Source organism: Nerophis ophidion, linkage group LG23 (assembly GCF_033978795.1).
Source record: "Nerophis ophidion isolate RoL-2023_Sa linkage group LG23, RoL_Noph_v1.0, whole genome shotgun sequence".
In the NCBI taxonomy this organism is placed as follows: domain Eukaryota; kingdom Metazoa; phylum Chordata; class Actinopteri; order Syngnathiformes; family Syngnathidae; genus Nerophis; species Nerophis ophidion.
The window spans coordinates 37,556,049-37,576,384 of NC_084633.1; the positions used below are offsets into that span (position 1 = coordinate 37,556,049).

At 38.4% G+C, this 20,336-nt stretch overlaps 1 protein-coding gene across 4 annotated transcripts in view; it reads right to left on the reverse strand.

Annotated features, from left to right (window-relative positions):
• si:dkey-89b17.4 (zinc finger protein 646) overlaps positions 1-16,979 on the reverse strand; it is a 62,023-nt gene extending 45,044 nt beyond the window's left edge. For all 4 annotated transcript variants that reach the window (XM_061884310.1, XM_061884312.1, XM_061884311.1 and 1 more), the window contains exon 1: positions 16,820-16,979. The gene's annotated coding sequence lies outside the window, so the exon portion shown is untranslated. The remainder of the gene's footprint in view (positions 1-16,819) is intronic.
• Positions 16,980-20,336: the final 3,357 nt, after the last annotated feature.

Sequence of the window (20,336 nt, forward strand, 5' to 3'; positions counted from 1 at the left end):
ATGATACTCTGATACATACCATACTGTACTACTATGATACTCTGATACATTCCATACTGTACTACTATGATACTTCGATACATACCATAGTGTACTACTATGATACTGCGATACATACCATACTGTACTACTATGATACTCTGATACATACCATACTGTACTACTATGATACTCTGATACATACCATACTGTACTACTATGATACTCTGATACATACCAAACTGTACTACTATGATACTCTGATACATACCATACTGTACTACTATGATACTCTGATACATACCATACTGTACTACTATGATACTCTGATACATACCAAACTGTACTACTATGATACTCTGATACATACCATACTGTACTACTATGATACTGCGATACATACCATACTGTACTACTATGATACTGTGATACATACCATACTGTATTACTAGGATACTCTGATACATTCCATACTGTACTACTATGATACTGCGATACATACCGTATTGTACTACTATGATACTGATACATTCCATACTGGACTACTATGATACTCTGATACATACCATACTGTACTACTATGATACTGTGATAAATACCATACTGTACTACTATGATATTCTGATACATTCCATACTGTACTACTATGATACTGCGATACATACCATACTGTACTACAATGATACTGATACATACCATACTGTACTACTATGCTACTGCGATACATACCATACTGTACTACTATGATACTGCGATACATACCATACTGTACTACTATGATACTCTGATACATACCATACTGTACTACTATGATACTCTGATACATACCATACTGTACTATTATGATACTGCGATACATACCATACCGTACTACTATGATACTGCGATACATGCCATACTGTACTACTAGGATACTCTGATACATTCCATACTGTACAACTATGATACTGCGATACATACCATACTGTACTACTATGATACTGATACATACATACTGTACTACTATGATACTGCGATACATACCATACTGTACTACTATGATACTCTGATACATTCCATACTGTACTACTATGACACTGCGATACATACCATACTGTACTACTATGATACTGATACATACCATACTGTACTACTTGGATACTGCGATACATACCATACTGTACTACTATGATACTGCGATACATACCATACTGTACTACTATGATACTGCGATACATACCATACTGTACTACTATGATACTGCGATACATTCCATACTGTACTACTATGATACTGCGATACATACCATACTGTACTACTATGATACTGCAATACATACCATACTGTACTAATATGATACTCTGATACATACCATACTGTACTACTATGATACTGCGATACATACCATACTGTACTACTATGATACTCTGATACATTCCATACTGTACTAATATGATACTGCGATACATACCATACTGTACTACTATGATACTGCGATACATACCATACTGTACTACTATGATACTGCGATACATACCATACTGTACTACTATGATACTCTGATACATACCATACTGTACTACTATGATACTCTGATACATACCATACTGTACTACTAAGATACTGCGATACATACCATACTGTACTACTATGATACTGCGATACATACCATACTGTACTACTATGATACTCTGATACATACCATACTGTACTACTATTATACTGCGATACATACCATACTGTACTACTATGATACTGATACATACCATACTGTACTACTATGATACTGCGATACATACCATACTGTACTACTATGATACTGCGATACATACCATACTGTACTACTATGATACCGCGATACATACCATACTGTACTACTATGATACTCTGATACATACCATACTGTACTACAATGATACTGCGATACATACCATACTGTACTACTATGATACTCTGATACATACCATACTGTACTACTATGATACTGCGATACATACCATAGTGTACTACTACGATACTCTGATACATACCATACTGTACTACTATGATACTGCGATACATACCATACTGTACTACTATGATACTGCGATACATACCATACTGTACTACTATGATACTCTGATACATACCATACTGTACTACTATTATACTGCGATACATACCATACTGTACTACTATGATACTGATACATACGATACTGTACTACTATGATACTGTGATACATACCATACTGTACTACTATGATACTGCGATACATACCATACTGTACTACTATGATACTGCGATACATACCATACTGTACTACTATGATACTGCGATACATACCATACTGTACTACTATGATACTCTGATACATACCATACTGTACTACAATGATACTGCGATACATACCATACTGTACTACTATGATACTCTGATACATACCATACTGTACTACTATGATACTGCGATACATACCATAGTGTACTACTACGATACTCTGATACATACCATACTGTACTACTATGATACTGCGATACATACCATACTGTACTACTATGATACTGCGATACATACCATACTGTACTACTATGATACATTCCATACTGTACTACTATGACACTGCGATACATACCATACTGTACTACTATGATACTGATACATACCATGCTGTACTACTTGGATAGTGCGATACATACCATACTGTACTACTATGATACTGATACATACCATGCTGTACTACTTGGATAGTGCGATACATACCATACTGTACTATGATACTGATACATACCATGCTGTACTACTTGGATAGTGCGATACATACCATACTGTACTACTATGATACTCTGATACATACCATACTGTACTACTATGATACTCTGATACATACCATACTGTACTACTATGATACTCTGATACATACCATACTGTACTACTAAGATACTGCGATACATACCATACTGTACTACTATGATACTCTGATACATTCCATACTGTACTACTATGATACTGCGATACATACCATACTGTACTACTATGATACTGCGATACATACCATACTGTACTACTATGGTACTCTGATACATACCATACTGTACTACTATTATACTGCGATACATATCATACTGTACTACTATGATACTGATACATACGATACTGTACTACTATGATACTGCGATACATACCATACTGTACTACTATGATACTGCGATACATACCATACTGTACTATGATACTGCGATACATACCATACTGTACTACTATGATACTCTGATACATACCATACTGTACTACTATGATACTGCGATACATACCATACTGTACTACTATGATACTCTGATACATACCATACTGTACTACTATGATACTGCGATACATAGCATAGTGTACTACTATGATACTCTGATACATACCATACTGTACTACTATGATACTCTGATACATTCCATACTGTACTACTATGATACTCTGATACATTCCATACTGTACTACTATGACACTGCGATACATACCATACTGTACTACTATGATACTGATACATACCATACTGTACTACTTGGATACTGCGATACATACCATACTGTACTACTATGATACTCTGATACATTCCATACTGTACTACTATGACACTGCGATACATACCATACTGTACTACTATGATACTGCGATACATACCATACTGTACTACTATGATACTGCGATACATACCATACTGTACTAATATGATACTCTGATACATACCATACTGTACTACTATGATACTTTGATACATACCATACTGTACTACTATGATACTGCGATACATACCATACTGTACTACTATGATACATTCCATACTGTACTACTATGACACTGCGATACATACCATACTGTACTACTATGATACTGATACATACCATGCTGTACTACTTGGATAGTGCGATACATACCATACTGTACTACTATGATACTGCGATACATACCATACTGTACTACTATGATACTCTGATACATACCATACTGTACTACTATGATACTCTGATACATACCATATTGTACTACTATGATACTCTGATACATACCATACTGTACTACTATGATACTCTGATACATACAATACTGTACTACTATGACACTGCGATACATACCATACTGTACTACTATGATACTGATACATACCATGCTGTACTACTTGGATAGTGCAATACATACCATACTGTACTACTATGATACTGATACATACCATGGTGTACTACTTTTATAGTGCGATACATACCATACTGTACTACTATGATACTGATACATACCATACTGTACTACTTGGATACTGCGATACATACCATACTGTACTACTATGATACTGCGATACATACCATACTGTACTACTATGATACTGCGATACATACCATACTGTACTACTATGATACTGCGATACATACCATACTGTACTAATATGATACTCTGATACATACCATACTGTACTACTATGATACTCTGATACATGCCATACTGTACTACTATGATACTTTGATACATACCATACTGTACTACTATGATACTGCGATACATACCATACTGTACTACTATGATACTCTGATACATACCATACTGTACTACTATGATACTCTGATACATACCATATTGTACTACTATGATACTCTGATACATACCATACTGTACTACTATGATACTCTGATACATACAATACTGTACTACTATGACACTGCGATACATACCATACTGTACTACTATGATACTGATACATACCATGCTGTACTACTTGGATAGTGCAATACATACCATACTGTACTACTATGATACTGATACATACCATGGTGTACTACTTTTATAGTGCGATACATACCATACTGTACTACTATGATACTGATACATACCATACTGTACTACTTGGATACTGCGATACATACCATACTGTACTACTATGATACTACGATACATACCATACTGTACTACTATGATATACTGCGATACATACCATACTGTACTACTATGATACTGCGATACATACCATACTGTACTAATATGATACTCTGATACATACCATACTGTACTACTATGATACTCTGATACATGCCATACTGTACTACTATGATACTTTGATACATACCATACTGTACTACTATGATACTGCGATACATACCATACTGTACTGCTATGATACATTCCATACTGTACTACTATGACACTGCGATACATACCATACTGTACTACTATGATACTGATACATACCATGCTGTACTACTTGGATAGTGCGATACATACCATACTGTACTACTATGATACTGCGATACATACCATACTGTACTACTATGATACTCTGATACATACCATATTGTACTACTATGATACTCTGATACATACCATACTGTACTACTATGATACTCTGATACATACAATACTGTACTACTATGACACTGCGATACATACCATACTGTACTACTATGATACTGATACATACCACGCTGTACTACTTGGATAGTGCGATACATACCATACTGTACTACTATGATACTGATACATACCATGCTGTACTACTTGGATAGTGCGATACATACCATACTGTACTACTATGATACTGATACATACCATGCTGTACTACTTGGATAGTGCGATACATACCATACTGTACTACTATGATACTCTGATACATACCATACTGTACTACTATGATACTCTGATACATACCATACTGTACTACTATGATACTCTGATACATACAATACTGTACTACTATAATACTGTGAAACATACGATACTGTACAACTATGATACTCTGATTCATATGATATTGTGATACCCTCGATACGATACAATCTGGTAACAAACGAATGAAGAATTAATTCCCAAGAAAAACAGCAGGGGGTCCATTGTCTGGCGGTGGTTCGGCTTCAAGCGGGAAGATGTCGAACAGACAACTTTAATGTGTCAAGTGTGGAGCACAAGCCTTGCTACCAAAAGTATTATTACTGCTAATGTGTAGCATCGTTTGAAAAGTCACCTGCTAATAACTTTAATAAATACACTTTTGGTCAATTGACTTAGTTGTGATTTCCCTCTCTGCATGGAAGTTTAAAAGTAGCATATATGAATGCAGTATGAAGAAGAATGTTTGAATGTAGACACATAGAATCATCATACTGCTGTCATTATATGTATCAAGTGTTCATTCAAGGCTAAGGCAAAATATCCACATATATATGCTGTATCGCGGTATGGCCTAAAAATATCGCAATATCAAAAAAAGGCCATATCGCCTAGCCTTAAGTGATATATATATGATACTGTGATACGTATGATACTGTAAAACTATGATACTGTGATACTATGATACAATAATACGTACGATACTGTGATGCTTATGGTACTGTAATACGATGATACTGTACAATACATACAATACTGTGTGATACATATGATAGTGTGATACATATGACACAGTAATACATTAATTGTAATACATAACAATACTATGATAATATGATAAAGTAATACATCTTGTACTGTGATACATATGATACTGTGATACACATGATGCATACAATACTATGATGCATATGATACTGTAATACTATGATACAGTAATAAATATGATACCGTGGAACATACGATACTGTGATACACATACTGTGATACTATGATACTGTGATATATGTGATACTGAAATACCGTGATACAGGAATACTATGATACCGTCATACATACCATACTGTGATACGTATGATACTGCTATAATAGTGTGTCACATGACACATACAATACTGTGATGATATGATACTGTGATACATACGATACAGGAATACTATGATACCGTGATACGTATGATACTGTTCCACATACACTGTGCAACATACAATATTGTGATACTATGTCATATAAGACACTGTGATATTATGGTACTGTGATACATATGATACAGGAATACTATGATATTGTGACACATATGAAACTGTGATATGTATGATACTGCAATACTATGATACTGTGATACTGTAATACTATGATACAGTGACTCATATGATTCAGGAATACTTTAGTACCGTGATACATACCATACTTTGATACGTATGATACCATATGTGTATTTTGATACATATTAAACACAGACCGCGACCCCAAAGGGATTAAGCAGTAGATAATGGATGGATGGATTAAACACAGACAGATATGATTCCGTTATACATGATACCGGGATACATATGATAGTGTGATACCATGATACATATGATAGCGTGATACATGTAGTATCTAATTAAGACTGGAGATGATTGAACATAGATATCTACCCCCTGACCGTCTCCAGCAGCATGTGTGGGACAAAGCCAGCATCGATATTCATGCCACATTAAGTGAGCATCTGTATCGGCCATCATCTATCTTCACGCCACATTTAGTGAGCATCTGTATCGGCCATCATCTATCTTCACGCCACATTTAGTGAGCATCTGTATCGGCCATCATCTATCTTCACGCCACATTTAGTGAGTATCTGTATCGGCCATCATCTATATTCACGCAACATTTAGTGAGCATCTGTATCGGCCATCATCCTGACACCACATTTAATGATCATCTGTATCGGCCATCATCCTGACACCACATTTAGTGAGTTCATCTGTATCGTTCATCATTCTGACACCAAATTTAGTGGTCATCTGTATTGCGAATCATCCTGACACTACATTTAGTGAGTGCATCTGTATCGGCCATCATCCTGACACCACATTTAGTGATCATCTGTATCAGCCATCATCCTGACACCACATGTAGTGGGTACATCTGTATCGGCCATCATGCTGATACCACATTTAGTGATCATCTGTATTGGCCATCCTTCTGGCACTACATTTAGTGATCATCTGTATCGGCCATAATGCTGACACCACATTTAGTGATCATCTGTATCAGCCATCATACTGACACCACATTTAGTGATCATCTGTATCGGCCATCATGCTGACACCACATTTAGTGATCATCTGTATCAGCCATCATACTGACACCACATGTAGTGATCATCTGTATCGACCATCAGCCGGACACCACATTTAATGATCATCTGTATCGGCCATCATCCTGACACCACATGTAGTGGGTACATCTGTATCGGCCATCATACTGACACCACATTTAGTGATCATCTGTATCGGACATCATGCTGATACCACATTTAGTGATCATATGTCTTGGCCATCATTCTGGCACTACATTTAGTGATCATCTGTATCGGCCATCATGCTGACACCAAATTTAGTGATCATCTGTATCAGCCATCATACTGACACCACATTTAGTGATCATCTGTATCGACCATCAGCCGGACACCACATTTAATGATCATCTGTATCAGCCATCATCCTGACACCACATGTAGTGATCATCTGCATCGACTATCAGCCTGATACCACATTTAGTGATCATCTGTATTGCCCATTATCCTGACACCACATTCAGTGAGTACATCTGTATCGGCCATCATGCTGATACCACATTTAATGATCATCAGTATCAGTCATTATTCTGACACCACATTTAGGGATCATCTGTATCGCTCATCATCCTGACACCACATTTAGTGACTGAATGTGTATCGGCCATCATCCTGACACCACATTTAGTGATCATTTGTATTGGCCATCATCCTGATACCACATTTAGTGATCATCTGTATCGGCCATCATCCTAACACCACGTTTAGTGAGTGCATCTGTATCGGCTATCATCCTGACACCACATTTAGTGAGTACAACTGTGTCGACCATCATGCTGATACCACATTTAGTGATCATCTGTATCAGCCATCCTCCTGACACCACATTTAGTGAGTACATCTGTATCGGCCATCATCTTGACACCACATTTAGTGAGTACAACTGTATCGACCATCATGTTGATACCACATTTAGTGATCATCTGTATCGGCCATCATCCTAACACCCCGTTTAGTGAGTGCATCTGTATCGGCCATCATCCTGACACCACTTTTAGTAATCTTCGGTATCGGCCATCCTCCTGACACCACATTTAGTGAGTACAACTGTATCGGCCATCATGCTGATACCACATTTTGTGATCATCTGTATAGGCCATCATCCTGACACCACTTTTAGTAATCTTCGGTATCGGCCATCTTCCTGACACCACATTTAGTGAGTACAACTGTATCGACCATCATGCTGATACCACATTTAGTGATCATCTGTATCAGCCATCATCCTGACACCACATTTAGTGATCATCTGTATCAACCGTCATCCTGACACCACATTTAGTGATCATCTGTATCAACCGTCATCCTGACACCACATTTAGTGATCATCTGTATCGGCCGTTTTCCTGACACCACATTTAGTGATCATCTGTATCGGCCGTTTTCCTGACACCACATTTACTGATCATCTGTATCGGCCATCATCCTGACACCACATTTAGTGAACATCTGTATCGGCCGTCATCCTGACACCACATTTAGTGAGTACAACTGTATCGGCCATCATGCTGATACCACATTTAGTGACCATCCTAATCAGCCATCATCCTGACACCATATTTAGTGGGTACATCTGTATCGGCCATCATCCTGACACCACATGTAGTGATCATCTGTATCGGCCATCATCCTGACACCACATTTAGTGATCATCTGTATCGGCCGTCATCCTGACACCACATTTAGTGATCATCTGTATCGGCCGTTTTCCTGACACCACATTTACTGATCATCTGTATCGGCCATCATCCTGACACCACATTTAGTGAACATCTGTATCGGCCGTCATCCTGACACCACATTTAGTGAGTACAACTGTATCGGCCATCATGCTGATACCACATTTAGTGATCATCCTAATCAGCCATCATCCTGACACCATATTTAGTGGATACATCTGTATCGGCCATCATTCTAAAACCACATTTAGTGATCATCTGTATCGGCCATCATTCTGACACCACATTAAGTAATCATCTGTATCGGCCATCATGCTGAAACCACATTTAGTGAGTACAACTGTATCGGCCATCATGCTGATACCACATTTAGTGATCATCCTAATCAGCCATCATCCTGACACCATATTTAGTGGATACATCTGTATCGGCCATCATTCTAAAACCACATTTAGTGATCATCTGTATCGGCCATCATTCTGACACCACATTAAGTAATCATCTGTATCGGCCATCATGCTGAAACCACATTTAGTGATCATCTGTATCGGCCATCTTGCTGACACCACATTTAGTGATCATCTGTATCAACTGTCATTCTGACACCACATTTAGTGATCATCAGTATCGGCCATTATTCTGACACCACATTTAGGGATCATCTGTATCGCTCATCATCCTGACACCACATTTAGTGACTGAATCTGTATCGGCCATCATCCTGACACCACATTTAGTGATCATCTCTATCGGCCATCATCCTGACACCACATAAATGAAAACATCTGTCTATCTGTGTTGGCCCTGTGATGAGATAGCGACTTGTCCAGGGTGTACACCGCCTTCCGCCCGATTGTAGCTGAGTTAGGCACCAGCGACTCCCACGACCCCAAAGAAAGGGAATAAGCGGTAGAAAAATGGATGGATGGATCTGTATCAGCCATCATCCTGACACCACATTTACTGATCATCTGTATCAGCCGTCATTCTGACACCAAATTTAGTGATCATCTGTATTGGCTGTTTTCCTGACACCACATTTAGAAATCATCTGTATCGGCCATCATCCTGACACCACATTTACTGATCATCTGTATCGGCCATCATCCTGACACCACATTTAGTAATTATCTGTATCGGCCATCATCCTGTCACCACATTTAGTGATTATCTGTATCGGCAATCATACTAACACCGCATTTAGTAATACTCGTTATCGGCCATCATCCTGATACCACATTTAGTGATCATCTGTATCGGCCAACATCCTGACACCACATTTAGTAATCATCTGTATCGGCCATCAGCCGGACACCACATTTAATGATCATCTGTATCGGCCATCATCCTGACACCACATGTAGTGGGTACATCTGTATCGGCCATCATACTGACACCACATTTAGTGATCATCTGTATCGGACATCATGCTGATACCACATTTAGTGATCATATGTCTTGGCCATCATTCTGGCACTACATTTAGTGATCATCTGTATCGGCCATCATGCTGACACCAAATTTAGTGATCATCTGTATCAGCCATCATACTGACACCACATTTAGTGATCATCTGTATCGACCATCAGCCGGACACCACATTTAATGATCATCTGTATCAGCCATCATCCTGACACCACATGTAGTGATCATCTGCATCGACTATCAGCCTGATACCACATTTAGTGATCATCTGTATTGCCCATTATCCTGACACCACATTCAGTGAGTACATCTGTATCGGCCATCATGCTGATACCACATTTAATGATCATCAGTATCAGTCATTATTCTGACACCACATTTAGGGATCATCTGTATCGCTCATCATCCTGACACCACATTTAGTGACTGAATGTGTATCGGCCATCATCCTGACACCACATTTAGTGATCATTTGTATTGGCCATCATCCTGATACCACATTTAGTGATCATCTGTATCGGCCATCATCCTAACACCACGTTTAGTGAGTGCATCTGTATCGGCTATCATCCTGACACCACATTTAGTGAGTACAACTGTGTCGACCATCATGCTGATACCACATTTAGTGATCATCTGTATCAGCCATCCTCCTGACACCACATTTAGTGAGTACATCTGTATCGGCCATCATCTTGACACCACATTTAGTGAGTACAACTGTATCGACCATCATGTTGATACCACATTTAGTGATCATCTGTATCGGCCATCATCCTAACACCCCGTTTAGTGAGTGCATCTGTATCGGCCATCATCCTGACACCACTTTTAGTAATCTTCGGTATCGGCCATCCTCCTGACACCACATTTAGTGAGTACAACTGTATCGGCCATCATGCTGATACCACATTTTGTGATCATCTGTATAGGCCATCATCCTGACACCACTTTTAGTAATCTTCGGTATCGGCCATCTTCCTGACACCACATTTAGTGAGTACAACTGTATCGACCATCATGCTGATACCACATTTAGTGATCATCTGTATCAGCCATCATCCTGACACCACATTTAGTGATCATCTGTATCAACCGTCATCCTGACACCACATTTAGTGATCATCTGTATCAACCGTCATCCTGACACCACATTTAGTGATCATCTGTATCGGCCGTTTTCCTGACACCACATTTAGTGATCATCTGTATCGGCCGTTTTCCTGACACCACATTTACTGATCATCTGTATCGGCCATCATCCTGACACCACATTTAGTGAACATCTGTATCGGCCGTCATCCTGACACCACATTTAGTGAGTACAACTGTATCGGCCATCATGCTGATACCACATTTAGTGACCATCCTAATCAGCCATCATCCTGACACCATATTTAGTGGGTACATCTGTATCGGCCATCATCCTGACACCACATGTAGTGATCATCTGTATCGGCCATCATCCTGACACCACATTTAGTGATCATCTGTATCGGCCGTCATCCTGACACCACATTTAGTGATCATCTGTATCGGCCGTTTTCCTGACACCACATTTACTGATCATCTGTATCGGCCATCATCCTGACACCACATTTAGTGAACATCTGTATCGGCCGTCATCCTGACACCACATTTAGTGAGTACAACTGTATCGGCCATCATGCTGATACCACATTTAGTGATCATCCTAATCAGCCATCATCCTGACACCATATTTAGTGGATACATCTGTATCGGCCATCATTCTAAAACCACATTTAGTGATCATCTGTATCGGCCATCATTCTGACACCACATTAAGTAATCATCTGTATCGGCCATCATGCTGAAACCACATTTAGTGAGTACAACTGTATCGGCCATCATGCTGATACCACATTTAGTGATCATCCTAATCAGCCATCATCCTGACACCATATTTAGTGGATACATCTGTATCGGCCATCATTCTAAAACCACATTTAGTGATCATCTGTATCGGCCATCATTCTGACACCACATTAAGTAATCATCTGTATCGGCCATCATGCTGAAACCACATTTAGTGATCATCTGTATCGGCCATCTTGCTGACACCACATTTAGTGATCATCTGTATCAACTGTCATTCTGACACCACATTTAGTGATCATCAGTATCGGCCATTATTCTGACACCACATTTAGGGATCATCTGTATCGCTCATCATCCTGACACCACATTTAGTGACTGAATCTGTATCGGCCATCATCCTGACACCACATTTAGTGATCATCTCTATCGGCCATCATCCTGACACCACATAAATGAAAACATCTGTCTATCTGTGTTGGCCCTGTGATGAGATAGCGACTTGTCCAGGGTGTACACCGCCTTCCGCCCGATTGTAGCTGAGTTAGGCACCAGCGACTCCCACGACCCCAAAGAAAGGGAATAAGCGGTAGAAAAATGGATGGATGGATCTGTATCAGCCATCATCCTGACACCACATTTACTGATCATCTGTATCAGCCGTCATTCTGACACCAAATTTAGTGATCATCTGTATTGGCTGTTTTCCTGACACCACATTTAGAAATCATCTGTATCGGCCATCATCCTGACACCACATTTACTGATCATCTGTATCGGCCATCATCCTGACACCACATTTAGTAATTATCTGTATCGGCCATCATCCTGTCACCACATTTAGTGATTATCTGTATCGGCAATCATACTAACACCGCATTTAGTAATACTCGTTATCGGCCATCATCCTGATACCACATTTAGTGATCATCTGTATCGGCCAACATCCTGACACCACATTTAGTAATCATCTGTATCGGCCATCATACTGACACCACATTTAGTGATCATTTGTATCGGCCGTCATCCTGATACCACATTTAGTGATCATCTGTATCGGCCATCCTCCGGATACCACATTTAATAAGTGCATCTGTTTCGGACATCATCTTGTCACCACACTTAGTGATTATCTGTATCGACCATCACACTAACACCGCATTTAGTAATCATCGGTATCGGCAATCATCCTGATACCACATTTAGTGAGTACATCTGTATCGGCCATCTTCCTGACACCACATGTAGTGATTAACTTTATCGGTCATCATACAGACCCCACATTTAGTAATCATCAGTATCGGCCATCATCCTGACACCACATTTAGTGATCAACTTTATCGACCATCAGCCTGACACCACAAATGTATACATCGGTATTTGCCATTATCTTGATACCACATTTAGTGAGTACACATGTATCGGCCATCATCCTGACATCAAAGTTAGTGAGTACATCAGTATCGGCCATCATCCTGACACCACATTTAGTGATCAACTTTATCGACCATCAGCCTGACACCACAAATGTATACATCGGTATTTGCCATTATCTTGATACCACATTTAGTGAGTACACATGTATCGGCCATCATCCTGACACCACATTTAGTGAGTACATCAGTATCAGCCATCATCCTGACAACCACATTTAGTAATTATCTGTATCAACCATCAGCCTGACACCACATTAAATGTATACATCGGTATTGGCCATCCTCTTGATACCACATTTAGTGAGTACATATGTATCGGCCATCATCCTGACATCAAAGTTAGTGAGTACATCTGTATCAGCCATCATCCTGACACCACATTTAGTGATCATCTGTATCAGCCATCATCCTGACAACCACATTTAGTAATTATCTGTATCGACCATCATCCTGACACCACATGTAGTGAATAATTTTATCAGTCATCATAGTGACACCACATTTAGTAATCACCGGTATCGACCATCATCCTGATACCACTTATAGTGTGTACATCTGTATCGGCCATCATCTTGACACCACATTTAGTGATCAACTGTATCAACAATCAGCCTGACACCTCATTAAACGAATACATCTGTATCGGCCATCAAGCTGATACCACATTCAGAGTACACCTGTATCGGCCACCATGATGATACCACATTCAGTGAGTACATCCGTATCGGCCATCATGCTGATGCCACATTTAGTGATTACATCTGTGTCGGCCATAAAGCTGATACCACATTCAGAGTGTACACCTATATCGGCCACCATGCTGATACCACATTCAGTGAGTACATCTGTACTGGCCAGCATGCTGATGCCACATTCAGAGAGTACACCTGTATCGGCCATCATGCTGATATCACATTCAGTGAGTACACCTGTATCGGACATCATCTTGACACCACATTTAGTGATCAACTGTCTCAACAATCAGCCTGACACCTCATTAAATGAATACATCCGTATCGGCCATCATGCCGATGCCACATTTAGCGATTACATCTGTATCGGCCATCAAGCTGATACCACATTCAGAGCATACACCTGTATCGGCCACCATGATGATACCACATTCAGTGAGTACATCCGTATCGGCCATAATGCTGATGCCACATTTAGTGATTACATCTGTATCGGCCATAAAGCTGATACCACATTCAGAGTGTACACCTATATCGGCCACCATGCTGATACCACATTCAGTGAGTACATCTATATCGGCCAGCATGCTGATGCCACATTCAGAGAGTACACCTGTATCGGCCATCATGCTGATATCACATTCAGTGAGTACACCTGTATCGGACATCATCTTGACACCACATTTAGTGATCAACTGTATCAACAATCAGCCTGACACCTCATTAACTGAATACATCTATATCGGCCATCATGCCGATGCCACATTTAGCGATTACATCTGTATCGGCCATCAAGCTGACACCACATTCAGAGAGTACACCTGTATCGGCCATCATGCTGATATCACATTCAGTGAGTACACCTGTATCGGACATCATCTTGACACCACATTTAGTGATCAACTGTCTCAACAATCAGCCTGACACCTCATTAAATGAATACATCTATATCGGCCATCATGCCGATGCCACATTTAGCGATTACATCTGTATCGGCCATCAAGCTGACACCACATTCAGAGAGTACACCTGTATCGGCCACCATGATGATACCACATTCAGTGAGTACATCCGTATCGGCCATCAAGCTGATGCCACATTTGGTGATTACATCTGTATCGGCCATCAAGCTGATACCACATTCAGAGTGTACACCTGTATCGGCCACAATGCTGATACCACATTCAGTGAGTACATCTGTATCGGCCAGCATGCTGATGCCACATTCAGAGAGTACACCTGTATCGGCCATCATGCTGATATCACATTCCGTGAGTACACCTGTATCGGCCATCATGCTGATACCACATTCAGTGAGTGCACCTGTATCGGCCATCATGCTGATACCACATTCAGTGAGTACACCTGTATCGGCCATCATGCTGATATCACATTCAGTGAGCGGTTCCGTCCACCCACAGGAGACAAAAATATCATTGAATTGACTTTCATGCCGTAAATGGATCCGCGGCAACGTAAATGTGTCAATGTTGACTATTTCACGACATTAAACGTCCATTTTGTGCAGCAACTAGAAGCAGCATGCTAAGGCTAACTTGCTAGCACCCTCCCCCCCCTTTTCCCGCTTTGCAACAACAACAACACAAAGATTGGCAAAGACGCACGTACCGTGCACACGCACCATGCACACGCATCGTGCACACGCACCGCGATCGACATTGGCGGGGTTTTATCGCGAGCGCGCGCAGCTAGCGCGTTAGTTAGCATGTCGGCTAGCAGCCAAGCTACACAAAGATGTCGACCCTCCGCGCGGCGCCATTGAGGGAAAAAGGCGTGTTTGCACGAAGCTGCGCGCCTCAAACTCACCTGCGCGACGACCACTGAGGCTACCTCGGTGCAAACGTCTCCTAGGAACACTTAGACGTGCGGCATTTTGTCTTCTAATGTCGACTTTCACCTCCTGCTTCTTTTCCACCGCTGTGACGTCAACTTCCTGCCGCCTGTGACGTCATCACATCACAACAAAACCTGAATATCACAAATGTGTATATATATGCATATATACCTAATGTATGTATGTATATATATATTTATGCATATGTGTATATATATATATATTATGTATATATTGTATGTGTGTATCTATGCATTTATATGTGTTGTATGAATGTATGTTTACACAGTATATATGTATGTATTTTATGTGTGTTTTTATTTATATGTACACATGTATTTATTATTTGTATTCATATATATGTATTCCAGGGGTCAGCAACCTTTTTGAAACCAAGAGCTACTTCTTGGGTACTGATTAATGCGAAGGGCTACCAGTTTGATACACACTTAAATAAATTGCCAGAAATAGCCAATTTTCTCAATTTACCTTTAATAAATAAATCTATATATATTTTTTAAAAATGGTTGATTCTGTCCGTCATTCCGGCGTACATTTTTTTTCCTTTTACGGAAGGTTTTTTTCTAGAGAATAAATGATGAAAAAAACATTTAATTGAATGATTTAAAAGAGGAGAAAACACACAAAAAATGAAAATTAAATTTTGAAACATAGTTTATCTTCAATTTCGACTCTTTAAAATTCAACCGAAAAAAATAAGGAGAAAAACTAGCTAATTCGAATCTTTTTGAAAAAATTTAAAAAAAGGATTTATGGAACATCATTAGTAATTTTTCCTGAATAATTTTAGAATTTTGATGACATGTTTTAATGTCATCAAAATTTCCAATCTGCACTTTGTTAGAATATATAACAAATTGGACCAAGCTATATTTCTAACAAAGACAAATCATTATTTCTTCTAGATTTTCCAGAACAAAATTTTTAAAAGAAATTCAAAAGACTTTGAAATAAGATTTAAATTTGATTCTACATATTTTCTAAATTTACCGGAATCGTTTTTTTGAATTTTAATCATAATAAGTTTGAAGAAATATTTCACAAATATTCTTTGTCGAAAAAACAGAAGCTAAAATGAAGAATTATATTAAAATGTAATTATTATTCTTTACAATAAAAAAATATTTGAACATTTATTTAAATTGTCAGAAAAGAAGAGGAAGGAATTTAAAAGGTAAAAAGGTATATGTGTTTAAAAATCCTAAAATCATTTTTAAGGTTGTATTTTTTTCTAAAATTGTCTTTCTGAAAGTTATAAGAAGCAAAGTAAAAAAATGAATGAATTTATTTAAACAAGTGAAGACCAAGGCTTTAAAATATTTTCCTGGATTTTCAAATTCTATTTGAGTTTTGTCTCTCTTAGAATAAAAAATGTCGAGTAAATAGAGACCAGCTTGCAAGTAAATAAATACAATTTAAAAAATTGAGGCAGCTCACTGGTAAGTGCTGCTATTTGAGCTATTTTTAGAACAGGCCAGCGGGCGACTCATCTGGTCCTTACGGGCGACCTGGTGCCCGCGTTGGTGACCCCTGATGTATTCATTGTATCTATATGTATATGTATATGTATTTATTGTATGTTTGCATAAATGTATTGTAGTTATGTATGTATGCATGTTGATACAGTATATATGTAGTTAGTGTAGGTATGTATGTATGTATATGTTTACATTATACATGTACTTTTTGTATGTCTGCATAAATGTATTGTATGTATGTATGTATAAACAGTGTATATGTTTTTATTGTATGGAATGCATATACTGTATGTATTTATTGTACGTATTTATGTATATGTATATGTAGTTATTGTGTGTATATGTATGCATGTATATACAGTATATATGTAGTTTTTGTAGGTAGGTATGTATGCATATGTATACATTATACATGTACTTATTGTATGTATTCATGCATGTCTATATATACATTATGTATATATTGTATGTGTGTATCTATATGCATATGTATGTATTGTATGAATGTATGTTTACACAATATACATGTATGTATTTTATGTGTGTTTATATGTACACATGTATTTATTATTTGTATTCATTGTATCTATATGTATATGGATGTATTGTATGTTTGCATAAATGCATTGCAAATATGTATGTATGCATGTATATACAGTATAAATGTACTTAGTGTGTGTCTGCATAAATGTATTGTGTCTCTGTATGTTTAAACTGTGTATATGTACTTATTGTATGTATGTATGTATATATGTATAAACAGTGCATTTTTATTTATTGTATGGAATGCATATATGGTATGTATCTATTGTTTGTATTTATTTATATATGTATATGGATCTGTAGTTATTGTGTATATATAAATATATATACATGTATGTATGTATGTATGTATATACAGTACATATGTTTTATTGTATGCATGTTTTTGTTTATATTTATCTGTATCTATATAATGTATTGTGTGTATACAGGATATGTGTAGGTATTGTATGTATGTACAAACCCTGTTTCCATATGAGTTGGGAAATTGTGTTGGATGTAAATATAAACAGAATACAATGATTTGCAAATCCTTTTCAACCCATATTCAGTTGAATATGCTACAAAGACAAGATATTTGATATTCAAACTCATAAACTTGATTTTGCAAATAATTATTAACTTTAGAATTTGATGCCAGCAACACGTGACAAAGAAGTTGGGAAAGGTGGCAATAAATACTGATAATGTTGAGAAATGCTCATCAAACACTTATTTGGAACATCCCACAGGTGTGCAGGCTAATTGGGAACAGGTGGGTGCCATGATTGGGTATAAAAACAGCTTCCCAAAAACTGCTCAGTCTTTCACAAGAAAGGATGGGGCGAGGTACATCCCTTTGTCCACAACTGCGTGAGCAAATAGTCAAACAGTTTGAAAAGAACGTTTCTCAAAGTGAAACTGCAAGAAATTTAGGGATTTCAACATCTACGTTCCATAATATCATCAAAAGGTTCAGAGAATCTGGAGAAATCACTCCACGTAAGCGGCATGGCCGGAAACCTACATTGAATGACCGTGACCTTCCATCCCTCAGACGGCACTGTATAAAAAACCGACATCAATATCTAAAGGATATCACCACATGGGCTCAGGAACACCTCAGAAAACCACTGTCATTAAATACAGTTGGTCGCTACATCTGTAAGTGCAAGTTAAAGCTCTACTATGCAAAGCGAAAGCCATTAATCAACAACATCCAGAAACGCCGCCGGCTTCTCTGGGCCCGAGATCATCTAAAATGGACTGATGCAAAGTGGAAAAGTGTTCTGTGGTCTGACGAGTCCACCTTTCAAATTGTTTTTGGAAATATTTGACATTGTGTCATCCGGACCAAAGGAGAAGCGACCCATCCACACTGTTATCGACGCAAAGTTCAAAAGCCAGCATGTGTGATGGTATGGAGGTGCATTAGTGCCAAAGGAATGGGTAACTTACACATCTGTGA